Raw genomic sequence first — 14,713 nt, forward strand, 5'->3', positions numbered from 1 at the left:
CTGGCATCCTTGGGAAGAAGTAACCTTCCATGTTGAATTAACGTTGTTTTTATTTAAATATAGAACTACGACTAATTCAAAACCATTTTAGATGCTGCGGCTGTGCCAAATATCATAGAAGTGATAATGTGCTTAGGAATTCTGAACATAACAAGTGACGTACTTTTTTTTTTTTTAACAGCATGCCATCTTCCTGAGACTTGCACACTGTCCCTTTAGAGAAAAAGGAGATGTTACTTTCTTAAAATTACCAGTTTATAAGTTCCTACGCTGTAATTTATTGTCTAAAGTAGGAGGAGTGAGGTGCTGCTCATCCACACCCTCTTCTTGGTGATTCAGAGTTTGCTTCCCAGTCCAGCTGATTTCCATTTCCACCGCAGATGCACATTGGGGATTGAGTCTTGACCAGTCACCCTGACTACTCTTTGGCATTTAAATCTGTGTCGGTGCCCTCTAATGTCAAGGTTAGCGTGGGATCTTGCGGCTTGGCAAGCCCCCGGCGAGCCAAGGGGTTTCGGGCAGCTGCTGCTGTTTGAGTGAGAAGCCCAGGTGCTGGGCTTGGGGCCGCTGCGGCGACCGCCCGGCCGGTGGCCTTCCCTGGGGGTGACGGGGCCAGGACGCCCGCGCGGATTCTGTTACATCGCCTTCCCGCCGCCAGTGACCTTCGCCGTTCCAGAACTCATCTCTCATCTCTGTTTCCCCTGATTTTGTGTAGGTGCTGGGATGGCTGGAGAAGGTCACGATTTGCAGTTGAGCTGAGAGAGGCGTGAAGCATCATCCGTCCCCTGCTGACATTTGAGGTAGTGTGATAACCTTTATCTTACCTGCAAGTGACTTCATGTTGGCTAAGCACAGCGATCGATAGTATCCTGTAGCACTCTGCAGATAATCCTCACAGCTCCCAGGATCCGTTCCTACAGGAGGTGATAATGATAATATGCCGTATACAAAATGCTGATTGAGATCCAATCATCGTATTTTACTACCCCAAACAATAGAGATAGTTGAATTAAGGCTGTCAAATTCAATCCTGATGTAAATTGATGGCTTCAAGCCCATTTCAGCCAATCTCTAGCAGCCAGCTTTTGAGACAAAGGGCTTGGTAACTGGTAGAAGTGCTTAAAAAACATTTTTCCTTGTCAGAGAAAAATTAGGATACTGTATTTTAATGAACCATTTCTCACTTATAATGTTATTTAAAGTATTAATTGCCTGACTTTTGGAAAAAGAAAAAAAAAAAAAATCAAAAATCTGTGTTTTTCCAGGGAGAGAGAGCGTGAAAATGCCTATCAGGACGTTGTAGATAAATCCTGGTATAAATGACATCTAATTTGAATGTATGTATTGGGTCTAATTCATATCAGGGGTATATTATTGAAAGCTTAACCAGATTACAGTGGGGTAAATTTGAGTCAAGCATCACAGGTACACACTGTGGTGTAAGGGATTTGGACCTACGGTTGCTGGTGCCATGGAACTGGAAAGCTGTTACCTGGTGCTAAATGGCTGCGTGAGACTTCACAGCTGCTATCTGTGTACTGTAGCAGTTTTATGAGACTTAACTGGCTATTCCTGTCTCAGAGTACATAAATGTAATGTCATTAAATAGAAGGGAAATTCTAGAGATTTTTTGCTTTGGTTGTGATAACAACAGGTAGAACTTGCCACCCTGTGTCCGTGTTTTTAATGTTTCTGAAACCAGATGGTAGAACTCTAGATGCATTCATTGCACCACGGATCTCTGCTTGGGAGACTTGTCTAAAGATATACCAATTCCACTAAGAAAATAAGGTCAGAATAGCGAAAAGTTACTTGTAGAAATGCTTGTAAAGTAGGCATAACTTAGAGTCATTAGGGACCTCCTCAACCAAAGCCTTCTTTGTTGTGGTTATCGTGCCTTCTCATACAGAGTTAAGCACACCTGAAAAGCAATTTATGAAGGACTTCTCTCATTTTATAGCTGAAGCTTGGCAACACAGCCTCACAGAAAGCTGCTTCTGTGCTCTGTTTTCGTGACTTTCCATGCCCACCGAGCTGGTCGATCTCTAGCTAAGCTGCCTGTCCCCGATTCCTCTGTAGCAGCAGAGCAAGAAGTGTGCCCAGCACTGGGAGCACACAGCCTGGAGACAGGGTCTGGCCTTGCTTCCAAGCTCCCCCTCGGGCTCACTCAGGGGTTCGGCCACCCTCTGTAACCTCACTGTGTTTCAGTTTCCTATTTGTAAATGAAGGTTAATAATCCTTAACTTCCAGAAGGGACCAAAGCATCCCGATCCTTAGGAAATGCTGTTACTCACACAGTGCCTGTCATATCTGATGTGGTATTATTGATGCCATATTACCCGGGGAGAGTTCAAACCATTTAAGTGTGACCCTGGGCTTGGAAATCGATAGTGGATCGCTGGGTGGCAAAAATAATTTCTGTGTTGCTTTTTCGTTTGGTATTTTCCACTAACTAGAGATGAAGAGCATTTTGGCACAGGGAAGAGCAACTAACTTAATCCAAGGATAATGTGATCATGGGGGGGGGGGAGATTATGCTGACCGGATATCTTGAAAATTATATGTCTGTAATTACCTATGCCAAGTTAGTTTTAGATTAAGAACTGGAAATGTGATAACTGTCCCCTTGTAGATCAATTAATGGCTTAGCCTTCATATGTTTGTACATGCTTGGCAATACCAGCCCCAGACTCAGTCATCTGGAGGCAAGTTTACTGTTCAGCTCTTCTGTGAAATTGAGACATTTAATGCATTATGCGCAGTGGGAGATGTTCATCTGCACATTTTCTAGGCTGCGATTAATAAAGTGTTCTACTCTGAATGAGGTTTTTGTTTATCCTAAATGAATGTGTGGCTTAAAAAATAAAAATTAAACAGATGCCTTGTTATTTCAAGTCCGGGATACTGAAAGTGACCCATAGATATGGCGAGAGTAATTTGTGCTGCATTGACATTTACAATCCCAATGGAAGATAACACGAAACACAGCTTTAAATAGATTTTGACAGTGCTGGTAGTTCTGCTGAATGTGCTGGAAAAAAATTTAATATCTGGCCAAAAGTAGCAGAGATGTTTGTAAAATAACTGCTGTAAAATATTCCAGTAACCGTAATTTCTTTAGCTGTTAACACTTATCCAGCTACCAGGTCAGCACACCTCTCCTTCCTTTAAATAAAGCTCTGCTAAGTTGCTTGCTGTGGAATACAACATATGGAGTACAGAAACCATTTGTGGTGCTGCGAGAGCCTGAGAAAAGCTAAGAGCATGGAAATAAAATTGACTGTTCCTCCACAGTTTGGAAAAAACTTACAGCAACACAGGGCTTCTCCTTTGGAACAGCCTTTTATATTCAGGGAAGAACTTGCCGAGAGTGAAAATGTCAATAATGCAATAAATTTACCCCTTGGTTTAATACCAACATGCTGTAATATTTTTCTCATCAGGCAACTTGTTTGGTGATGTTAGGCTACCACAAAGTAGGTATCAACCATGTGTGGGTTATGTCTGCTAGTTTGTGACTGGGACCCGATCCAAATCCTTTAACTGATATTGTTATGAATAGATCAGACATATATACTTAAGTGGAAAACAAAAAAAAAAATCACTTTTTTTTTTTTTTTTAGTTTTTTGGCTATTCCTCATACTTTTGTTTTATCAGTTCATCATACAATTTGAAGGGTTTGCTTTTTAGCATTTAATGATACAGTCATCAGTAGGACAATTTAATTTGCTGTTAAATAAATTGAGTTAAATTTTGCTGCTGTTGAGTCATATGTTACTGCAAATTTTAAATCAAAGTTGAGATTCAGTTTGAACAAGTCTGGTAAAGCCAGGTGTTACATCCTGGCAAAGGGCTACAGGCAGTCATATTTTATTAACTACTGTGCATAAAATAGAAAGAAAACTAGGAATGCTAACATTAAAATACTGAAAGTACTTATGTAATTGGCTTTTTTCTTTTAAAGACAGTACTCCACAGTCATTGGTAGGCACTTTTATTCTGGCTCTTGTTTCTGAGTAAAGTATTTCATAAATACCCTGTTTGAGAATTATTTGTGAAAAACAGATTTTCCAAACTGAATATACGACACTGAACCAGTGAGAAGAATCATGCTGGATAAATCTGTGGAAACCAATCCTCCCACACATGGCTCGGTGTGCTTTAAAAATGCCCTCCAGCAAATAAAGTTGTATGCTGTGCATGCTACCTCAGGGTTTATTATGAGTGACTAGTAAAAATATGTCCATACAGTCCAGTCTTTGCAGCAGTATGCAGGAAGTAAATCTGGATTTTGGAAGGGCCAAGCCCAATGGCCCCGCTGTTAGTGCAGCAACATCCACCTCCGTGCCCTCTCCCAGGGGAAGCGGCTCATCCCTTTCACCACACTGTGTGAGCAATCTCTCCCCTTCCAATCTATGTTCCTCATGGAGGCAGTTGCCCTCCTACTTCCATCCCTAGGAGACATCAAGAAATAGGAAAAAGGAAAGGAGGGGAGCACGGGTATGGAAAAGCACAGCTGCCCATACCTCCCTGTGCCGATGGCAGCGGGAGGAAGCCAAGCTCTCCTTTGGGCTGTGGCTAGCAGAAAATGCTGGAGGGTTCGGGGAGCCTTCATGGCTTTGAAAGCCATTTCTCACCTCTTCCAGGCAGAAGTGACGCAGGCTGGATGACATCGTTTCATGGGCTAGATCTGGTTTATGAACTATGTGCTGTAAATAAAAACCTACTTAAAGAATCCAATTTTCATTAAAGAAAGAAATGCTAGTTCTCTTTTTCAGATGTTTCTCTGTAAAGCTATACCACCAGCGCCGTTAATTTGTGCTACAGCTCCTAGTAACAGCTGCTTGTTACCATATCAGATGACTTTCTGCCACATCAGTAAATTAAATGTACTACTCCCATCAGGACAAATTCTTCTTGAAAAAAATAGCTACTGGGTTGTTTCAAATAAGATAGTTGCTAAAAAAAATCACACACCACATGGTGCGAGTTTCCTAATGTATCTGCAGTATGATACTTAAACTTTTCAGGCTCGAAACTGTTCTCTAGATCCTTTATCAAATACGTATATAAGTATACCTAGCAGTATCTGTAGCAAGATCTAGAACAAGTATCTATATCAAAGGAATGCACATATTTCAATTAAGACTTAAAAAAACACCTTTCCTCGAATGTGGAACAAAAATACACGGGGAAATTAAACCACAACTGCAAGCTCTACATTTTGAGGACTTTACTACTCCGTAAGGGTATGGCTGTTGGGTAGCCCCCTACCAGCTGAGCTACTCAGGAGAAACCTGGCTGACCCACAGTATGTCCTTTTTCCGTGAATTTCATGTCTACCATAGAGCGTGTCTGAGACTGGAAGAAAGCCTGCTCTCCTAGGGAGATAAAAACTTAATTCCAGGCCAGCCAAAACTAGACCCTTCTTAGCCAAGAAACTAATTTATAGACCACCGAGTAATCCTGCAATTCATTGTCCTCTGCAACCCATAGAACAGCTGACATCTGGATTCACTTTCTAAGCTATGAAAGGACTAGAGACTTGGAGGGGCTGGGGCGTTTTTTATATGTGATTAAAGCACTCTGTATCAATTTGTATTCAGAGCTAACTGATTGGTAAGCTGTCAAAAATCTTTGCAGATCACCACTTTTAAAGCTTCTGAAAGCAGCAACAGAAAAATACCTCCGCTGAATGAACTATACCAAGTCATTATTCTTTTTAGTGTATGAGTCCAGTCACCTGTTATGAGGCTAAGTGCTGAAGAAAAACTTCTATGCAGTAAGTGAGCTAAAAATCAGGACTAATTTATGTACCAGGGCAATTCAAAACTCAAAGCTCCATCTACTGTGATATTCCACAGTTTTCTGTAATATTGGGAAAATTATAATCTATGCAGAAGTGATTTATCTAATGCTGCCATACACTTTGTAGTAGAACCTAAGAGCAGTAAGTCTCATCATGCTTATGATGTGAATGTGGCTGCTTACGCAGGATTCAAGTGTGATTATACATATCATATGTATTTTAGGAGCAGATGATATTGTTAATGTCTTCTTAAAAAAAATATCTTTTTTTATATGGTAAGGTTTTTCTAAAAATGGAAGCCTTTTATCTCTCCAAAACTAAAGTTCCCTGTGATATTAAAGTTATTCAGTGTAAGAACCACAAAAAGGAACAGTCATACTCTTTCCTTTCTACACCAACAGATTCCACACATGGTCACGCAGGTGAGACTAAAAAGACTGGAGTGTGGTCCACAGGGCCCAGTGTTGAGTGGGATGGTTACTGAGGTGCTGATTAAAGGGAGAGAGACAGTTTGTAAGGATTTGCTGACAGACTCCTGTGCAAGCAGCCTTGCTCCCTATTTCCGTACAGAAATGGGTGCTGAGGCAAGACTGCTGGTCAGGCTTCAGAGGAGGTGGGTATTGTGCTAGACCAGGAGAGCCCCCAGCAGGGTTTTACAAAACTCTGTGGCTACGGTGTGATGTCCTCCCCTTCAGTCTGCTCAGTTTTATTGTGCTGTGTGTCTAATACAAGTCCTGAGGTCTAGGTTGGTATGGGATTTATTTTTGTGAATAGCCCTCATGAAATGGGTTTGAGTCTCAGCAATACTTGTGGTAGTGGTGAGTGAAGGCTCAGGCTCCCAGCTGTGTCACGTATCCTCTGACCTCACCAGTGGGGGAAAAAGGCCTTCCCCAAGGCTTCCCATACTTCTTCCTCATCAGATGCTTTGTCTTCTACCCTGCACTCACCTGCCTCATAGGATGGAGCCTCCTTCTCTCAAGGGGGTACAAATAATCAGATGAATACCAGTAAAGTTACACCTTCACATTTCAGCAAAACGCCAACATGTGTGTGTGCACGTGTGTGTGTTCAGTGTGTGCAAGTGCACACACACAAACCAAACCCCACTTCTATTCCTTCCTTGTGAAGAATTGTTTCAGGACCTGTGATAACTGAAATGGCTAAAATAATGCCATGATGATTCAAAATGTGATCTGGAAGAAAAGTTGCTTGAAGTCCTTAAAGCAGTGTACCCTGTATATACATTACATTGACTTTGAATAAATTCAGCTAGTGAAATGAGCTGATTTGTCTCTCTGTATCTGGAAATACTGGACACACTAACCTTGGAAAAATCTCCAATTAAAACAGTAACTTAGAAGCATCCACCCTGTGGCTCTTGGCTTAAAAGGTGCCATCAAAAGCTGTATCATAAAGATGTGTGTCAGAACTGATTGGTTCAGTGTAAAGGTTCTAGAGAGCCTGTTTGGGTAGTATATAAAAATGCTGATGTGTTTTTAAGCCACTTTGGTAAGTATGGACATAGTCTATTTTTGCATGTGAGATGCTTAATCAAAACATACTTTAAACTTAAAAGTTGGGTATTTTAATTTCCAGGTCTTGCCAATGCAAGTGGAGACAGAAGTTAACTGACTTTTTAAGATTTTATGAAAGGTTTGAACAGAGATCAGCTTTTCTTGACAAGTTATTGCTTACCTCATGAAAACTTGTTCTGGCAATGCTGCATTTAAAAATATTGAATAATTTTCTCCCCTTGCTAGTCTCGTTCAGCATCTCTTTGAACATCACACTGAAAGGATCTGGCTCAAAATCTTTGTATGTGGCTGTACACAGCAGTTTATGCAGTTGTTGAATGCAGTACATTCACTTTTTGGTAGGTGCCCACAGTTTATATGTTCAGATGCGTATGGACTTAAAGCACCAAATCAGCAGAGAACAGGGCCAGCAAACGATGCTGGTATGATCTTACAGAGGAACACATGGAAAGCAGTTGCAATCATACTGTTTCTCATTAACAGAGAACTTAAACAGAGAATTTTACTTGCAATTGTTTTGAAAAACAGCTGTGTTGAATAGATGTGCTCTTATGCTAACTCTACACATTGGCTTAAACAAGATTTAAAGTTAGCTTCAATCTGTAAATTACAGATTCAAATGAAATGAGTATAAGTCTTAAAATGATACAAACTTCAGGACATTGCACCCAATTCAAAATGCACTGTTTACTGTTACACCTTCTGTCAAGCTGTCCTGGTTTAGGCTGGGATAGAGTTACTTTTCTTCATAGTAGCTGGCATAGTGCTGTGTTTTGGATTTAGTACCAGAAGAATGTTGATAACTCACTGATGTTTTTAGTTGTTGCCAAGTAGTGCCTAGACTGCTCAAGGACTTTTTGAGCTTCTCCTGCTCGGCCAGGTGCATAACAAGCTGGGAGTACAGCACAGCCAGGACAGCTGACCCAAACTGACCAAAGAGCTATTCCATACCATAACGTCATGCTCGGGGGGGTTAGTTGGTCGGAGGGGGGGAAGAGTGATCACTGCTCGGGACGGGCTGGGGCTGGGTCAGTGGATGGTGAGCCATTGCATTGTGCATCGTTCGTTCTGTATATTCTGTATATTCTCTTACCATTCTCATTATTACTATTTTTTTCCCTCTTATTAAACTGTCTCTATTTCAGCCCACAGTTCTTACCTTTTTTTTTTTCTTCCCAATTCTCTCCCCCATCCCAGTGAGGGAGGGGAGAGTGAGCGAGCGGCTGCGTGGTGCTTAGTTGCCAGCCAGGTTAAACCATGACACAAGCTGAGTAATCTTTGTATGTTGACCAGCTGATAGTAAATATGTGAGTACTCGAGTCACGAGTCACGAGTGGCCATCTAGAAATGCTGCTAAAGTCCTTTGTCATTTAACAGCTTTCACTTAATCCGCTATTTAAATTAATGACTTCCTAAATGCCATACAGGCTTTGTTGTGTAGTCTTTAATCTGATTAGGAGCACATGAATAATCTAGCATGCGATTAAAACATGTAATTAATTTGTCCCATGGTAATGGACTGTTAAGTAGTTCTGTTAGTCTGAGAGAAATACCAAAGTCTTGAACTTAAATTTTACAGCTTCTTGAAGATGTTTTTCCTGGAAGAAATTTTTTTTATATATATATATATATACTATATAAAATGAAAACCCTGCTCCCCCTGCTTTTCTGAAATAGCTGTTTGATGTCTGGAAGGCATGTTTGGGTTCAAGGTGATGAGAAGAAGTTGAGGATGCTTTGTTCAAAAATGCTCAGCTACAGCCAACCCCTGTTTCAAAACGATGAAGCTCCTGCTGACCTCAGGTGAAACAGGGTTTGGTTATGGCCGAGCATTTTTTAACAGAGCATCGTCAACTTTTTCTAATCCCAGACATGCCTTTTGGACATCAAAGAGCAATTTCAGGAGATCAGGGGGAGCAGCATTTTCATGTTACAGAAAAGCTGCAAGAGATCAGATGCAGATTGATTTATAATGTGTGCTGAAACCTAACTGACTGTATTTGCCCAAGTACTGGGTAGTATGCTTTTTAATTTGAGTGTTATGCAGATAACTAGCACACAGGAGAAGGCTTGCAAAGAAAGTGCCAACTGGAACAGTAGAACTGGCTGCTCTGCATTGGTGATCCAGGAGCACATAACATGTTATTTAATACTAAGCATGCGAAAAATGCTGTTTGTTTTTCCTCATGTTCCAGCCTAAACTCCTAGTAAAGTTGCATAGGTTGCTTTCCACTGTGATTCCTGTGCTTCATCATTTCTTCATAATTTCTGCAAGGTGCTAAGCACTCTGGCTGTGTGAGGAAAATTACTTAGCCATGTTCTCATCTTAAATATATAACCTTGCCTGCTTAAAATCAGATGTCTTTATCTGCTTTGCTGGATTGGGACCACACTGCTGATGTTAACACTAGCAAGACACTGAAGACTTTTGGGGTTTGGTTTGGTTTGGTTTGGTTTCTTTTTTCCTTACTTTTATACTGGCACAGAAATGTTTTACAGCACTGGAAATATCATTTAATCTCTTTATGTAAAGTGTGAATAATTAGCTCAATTAAATGTTTTTCTTTGAGTAAAACTACATTTTTAGTACAGATTCCTAGAGGGTTGATTCTAAATACAGACTCAGGCATTTCTTTTTCCTTTCTTGTCATAATATGTGACATTAAATTAATGCATTATACTTCTTCAAACAAACTGGAATATACTTTTTGCTCATATAGAGAAATTCTCTCCCTTTGCAGTTGATTGTACAAATAGCAAAGCAAAGAGCTGAATTTTGTCTTTTGGATTATTGTTATCTAGGTATTAATTTAAAAATAAAGAAGAAAAAGCCTAGGAAAAATTACCACTGTAGTTGAGAAAAGTGTTTATGGCCTGAAAAAATTACCAATCTCATAAACAGGCCTGGATCCTCTTCCATAATGATACAAGTACCTGTAAAGTTGAGTATCAGCTCAGCAATTCACATCTGTGCAATAGCAGCTAAATGTTGTAATTTCTTTCAGCTGACATGGATCTATTTTGCTGCTCTAATGTGTTTTGGAGTCTGATAGATAAACGCAGCAATTGAGTCTTGGAATTCCAGGATCAAAATTTTCTATCTATGCAGTAGACAGAAACTTAAGACTGTAACTTCAATTCTCTTTTAGCAATTGTATTCTGACAGAGATGATCTACTTACAGCTTACAGCTGAGATCCTCCTTCTGTGTACCTAGTCCATTAGGTTACTGCTGCCAGTGCATAACAGATTTTATTATAAATAAAGAATTGATGCACCATGTGCTACAGCCTTCCTTGGACTTCGTAGCCCAGTTCTTGGAGTATGACTTTATAGCTGTTTTAACCTAGAACAGCTTTCAGTACAAGCCCAGAGCAGTGTCCAAATTCTGGATTCATTGAAGGGCTCCTTAATCACATGCAAGAACTGATAACCATTTGGCCTGTGTCATGGTTTAACCCCAGCCAGCACCCAAGCCTCACACAGCCACTTGCTCGCATCCCCTGGTGGGATGGAGGAGAGAAGTGGAAGGGTAAAAGTGAGAAAACTTGTGGGTTGAGATAAGGACACTTTAATAGGGAAAACTAAAGCCATGTGTGCAAGCAAAGCAAAACAAGGAATTCATTCACTGCTCCTCATGGACAGGCAGGTGCTCAGCCATCCCCAGGAAAGCAGGGCTCCATCATGCTTAATGGTGACTTGGGAAGACAAAAGGCTGTGACTCTGAACGTCTCCCCCTTCCTTCTTCTTCCCCCAGCTTTATGTGCTGAGCATGACATCATATGGTGTGGGATATCCCTTTGGCCAGTTGGGGTCAGCTGTCACAGTTGTGCCCCCTCCCAGCTTCTTGTGCCCCCCCAGCCTCCTCACTGGTGGGGTGGGGTGAGGAGCAGAAAAGGCCTTGACCCTGTGTAAGCCCTGCTCAGCAACAGCTAGAACATCCCTGTGTTACCAACGCTGTACCCAGCACAAACCCCAAACAGAGCCCCATACCAGCTACAATGAAGAAAATTAACTCTGTCCCAGCCAAAACCAGCACAGCCTGTTACCAGTTTAAAGGCAGTTTAAATCAGAGTAATAGCTACATGTCTATCCATGGGATAAAGAAATCAGCTCTGGTAAAAGTATTACAATGGGGATACAAATAAATTTGGTGTTAAAATGAAGCTTTCATATGGTCTCTATTCCAAAATTAAAAGCTTATTTAGGAAAAAAACTGATAAATTTTTCTAAATCCAAAGTGAGCAATTATTTTAATAGATTCCATTTTCAATTTTAATACTTAAAATGATTATAAAATATTAACTATTGTTAACTATTATAAATTATAACTTACATGGAGCTCTAATTAATAATATAAAATCGCCTCGGTTCCATAGTTTTATTTTTTCATAATGGTGTACCTTCTAATAATGCTCAAGTTTGCATCAAGCCGTGCATAACAAGCTCAGCTTTATGCAGAGTCCTTCATTCTTTTCCAGTGGTGCTATCTTTTGTTGTTAGGTTTTGCCATTTTTTTGTCTGAAATGTGCCCTTTATGAGGGTTGTTGTGGGGTTTTTTTTATTTGCAGTACATAATTTCTGCTTCTACAGTATTATTCCTTGTTCTTTTCATATCCCAGATAACCACACATGCTAGGTGAATGGTGTGCTATTCATATCAGCTGTGACAATTTGTTATTTCTGTTTCCTAACACGGCTGAGTATACAGCACTGAGAAGGGTTCTATAAAAACAGGCATTCATCCAAGTGCTGCTGATGACTCAATCAAGCTGTAGTATCAGCAAGCAAGGGAAGAAGTCTTTAGGTCTGTGGCAGTTTTAGATTGTGTTGATTTGAAGGGCTGTAACTCATTTCATCTGCAGAATGACTCTGTCTTGTTGGCATTCAGGGGAACGAGGGTAAGCAGGCAAAGTGATTTCAGCTGTGCATGATCAACCAAACCAGCGCGAATGCTTTTACACAAGCACAGAAAGAAGATTTTCTCCTGGTGTCGCTAATCTTGCTTGTAAGGAACATCTACACTGTGAAAAATAAAGGCCTTCTGCCCAGAAAAACTCTGCAATGTTACGTATGTATGTACATATTTGATAGTTGCATAAACAAGGTTCAGGACAGATCTGGAGAGCCTGGAGTTGCATTCCCTTCTCAGCACTTGTTCTTACTCGGTGGTGGATGTATTGTTGTGAATTTGTCTGCATTGTACGCTCTTGTGTCCTTGCCTGTTTGTGATCTGATGGAATGATAAAGCGTAGTGATGTACAGTAAAGCTCCTCAGCTTTAATCCTTCGCTCAATAATTTTGTGGTTTGGTTTGCAGCAGAGAGGCCACCGTTGGTTCTGGACTAGCTGCACGCGTGCTGGTTTGGCAAGCAGTGCTGAACTGGAGGAGGTTGCAGGGGAAAAAACGCTCTCATGTTTGGAGTGTAGTGAGTTAATGGAGATGGCAAAAGCAGAAGTCCCTTCTTAGGTGCAGTTTAATGAAGTGTAATGTCCTTCTCCTTCCTTCAGGTTCAGGAGTTATCTAAACTTAAAGATCTTACTTCAAACAAGAATTTTGTTTATAACCAAAACTCCTTATGGTTTACTCTGAATGTTAATGCTATTACCTGACCAGAGTAGATGCAAACCACTCAATAAGCTGTGACTAAACAATTCCTTTTCTCAGGGATTTTCTTAGCCCAGTTTTGCCTGTTTATGCTGACTATGTTCATGTCCCACTGGAGAGATGTCATGTTTAAATTCACTTGTGACTGACCTTACTCCAACATCGCTATAGAAAAGGGCCAAGAATTTTTTTTATCCTTTTTATAACTCCTGGCTCCCTTTCTGTACTGAAGCAATTAGCCTGAGCTGACCTCTAGCCAAATGTTCCTGTGGTCAAGTTTCAGCTGGCTTGAGGACAGTCAGCTGCTGTAATTTTTTTTTTCCCTGGTTTTAGCTCTCTTCATTCTTACAAACTGATGGAGTTGGGTTAGACTATTATTCCTTAGAATACTGTATGTTACAGACACTGAAAATTTTTTTCTGTTAAATACCAGGGACTTTATTTTCATACAATCATGGAGCAGTTTGTGTTGGAAGGGACCTTTAGAGGTCATCTAGTCCAACCCCCCTGCAATGAGCAGGGACATCTTCAACTGGATCAGGTTGCTCAGAGCCCTGTCCAGCCTGACCTTGAATGTTTCCAGGGATGGGGCATCTACCACCTCTCTGGGCAACCTGTTTCATTGTAAAAAAGTCTTCCTTTTTTCTAGCCTGAATCTACCCTTTTTTAGTTTAAAACCATTACCCCTTGTTCTATTGCAACAGGCCCTGCTAAGAAGCCTGTCCCCATCTTTCTTACAAGACCCCTCTAAGTACTGAAAGGCCGCAGTCAGGTCTCCTTCAGCCTTCTCTTCTCCAGGCTGAACAAGCCCAACTCTCTCAGCCTGTCCTCACAGGAGAGGTGCTTCAGCTCTCGGATCATTTTTGTGGCCTCCTCTGGATCCACTCCAACAGGTCTATGTCCTTCTTGTGCTGAGGGCTCCAGAGCTGGATGCAGCAGTGCAGGGGGGCTCTAACCAGGGCAGAGTAGAGGGGCAGAGACACCTCCCTCAACCTGCTGGCCACATTGCTTTTGATGCAGCCCAGGGTACGGTTGGCCTGGGCTGCAAGTGCACATTGCCAGCTCATGTTCAGCTTTTCATCTGTCAGTACCCCTAAGTCCTTCTTGGCTGGACTGCTCTCGATCGTTTCTTCCCCCAGCCTGTATTGATACCAGGGATTGTCCCGACCAGGTGTAGGACCTTGCACTTGGCCTTGTTGAACCTCATGAGGTTCACACTTCTCAAGCATGTCCAGGTCCCTCTGGATGGCATCACATCCCTTGGGTGTGTCAACCACACCCTTCAGCTTGGTGTCATCTGCAGATTAGTGGCATTTGTCTTTCATAGGTACACAGGGGTAGGTGTTGGGAGGCATATATTACTAGACTGTAAAAGGTCTGTTTTGTCCTAAAGCCAACAGAGAAGCTGTCTCTTGTTAGGTTAACGCTGCAGCCTCCGAACAATGCTATTCTTGTTGACAGCGAGCTTGCAAGAGTGTCTTAGAGGAACGACAGCGGGTGGTTACAAGACAGATTTGTGAGACTTTCTGCAAGGTTCTCTGATGGTGGAGCAGATAGCACTTGAGAGGACTCTTCTCAGAAATTTTATTCTGTCCCACCAAAAGCTGTATCATGATGGGGCAGCTCCTGCTTTGCACCATATTTTCTCCCATGAGACTAGAGCCATGACGGCCGTGCCCTTGGCCTCTGGTAGCTCTAGAAGTGGTAGCCGTACTTGCAGCCCAGCAGAGCTGGTATATGTGCTGGGTGCAGAGCTCCTTTT

At 41.5% G+C, this 14,713-nt stretch overlaps 1 protein-coding gene across 1 annotated transcript in view; it reads left to right on the top strand.

The window, feature by feature from the left end:
* Nucleotides 1–721: 721 nt before the first annotated feature.
* Nucleotides 722–14,713, top strand: part of GHR (growth hormone receptor) — a 91,504-nt gene continuing 77,512 nt past the window's right edge. The window contains exon 1 of the mRNA XM_035889490.1: nucleotides 722–800. The gene's annotated coding sequence lies outside the window, so the exon portion shown is untranslated. The remainder of the gene's footprint in view (nucleotides 801–14,713) is intronic.

The sequence above is a fragment of the Egretta garzetta genome, unplaced genomic scaffold, assembly GCF_000687185.1.
Source record: "Egretta garzetta isolate BGI_Z169 unplaced genomic scaffold, ASM68718v1 scaffold712, whole genome shotgun sequence".
Taxonomy (NCBI): domain Eukaryota; kingdom Metazoa; phylum Chordata; class Aves; order Pelecaniformes; family Ardeidae; genus Egretta; species Egretta garzetta.